We start from the raw sequence: 992 nt of genomic DNA, 5'->3' as shown, positions 1-992 counted from the left end.
ACAAGCCATTGTACCCCTAAAGGTACAATTATGTACTTCATTTTCTGAGAGTGTAGACAAGACAAAGGAGCAACCAAGGACCAAAACATATAAAAGACCAAAAAATAACAATCACAAGGACGAAATATATAACAAAATACCAAACCATAATAAATATAGCCAGAAGGCTAACACTCAAAATAGGTCTGTGATCAAGATTTGACACGGGTCAGCAAAAAGGAACAGCAGCCCACAGTTACCTGGTAACAGCAACTGGTTCTGCACTAAATTGACTTTAAAATAAACACATTTCTCGTCAACAAAAACAGGAAACAAAAAGCACAAACTAGCAAGCACATTGGAAAAGGAGACTCTAACCTAGTAGTGGCTTAATTAACCTATTCAAAATTCACCTATTTCAAAAACGCAGCTTCTGTAATCATATCAGATAACAATGCAATAGAACTAGGACACATCAAAAGGTTAAGAAAAATCAAGAGTCCATGTTCATCAGACAGTGGTTTTAATCCTGATCTTTTTCCACAATGTTCTTGGATGTTCTTGGATGGAATCCAAGGTGCAGCCCGCCCCACGTAATCTTCAGAGGTGAAAAGCTCTGTACTGGGAGCCTTCCTAGATGTTTAGTGTTGCAGGATAGAGCAGGAAAAAATCCAGACCCTCGTGCTGAATCCATGGTCTGTTAGAAGGCTTGGTGCCGCTTGACCATGAAGTTGCTATTGTACAGGGAAAGGTAAACCTTTCTGTCCCCGACAACGGGTGGAGATTTCCGTGCAGCCTGTAGGATCGCCTGTCTGTCTTGTGTAGCAAATCACGTTGAAAATCAATCAATACAGGGACTACCAATTGGTTCAAAGATAATCAGTAACTACTCATTAACTAACCATTCTTTCCTCATTCATTAATACAGTAACTACAGTTGTGTTTACCAGTAATCAACCATTAGTGCTTGAATCATTGTCAATCAGTCATTAATAATAATAATAATAATAATA

This window comes from Etheostoma spectabile, chromosome 15 (genome assembly GCF_008692095.1).
Source record: "Etheostoma spectabile isolate EspeVRDwgs_2016 chromosome 15, UIUC_Espe_1.0, whole genome shotgun sequence".
NCBI lineage: Eukaryota > Metazoa > Chordata > Actinopteri > Perciformes > Percidae > Etheostoma > Etheostoma spectabile.
Note: the sequence above shows the minus strand (reverse complement) of the source record.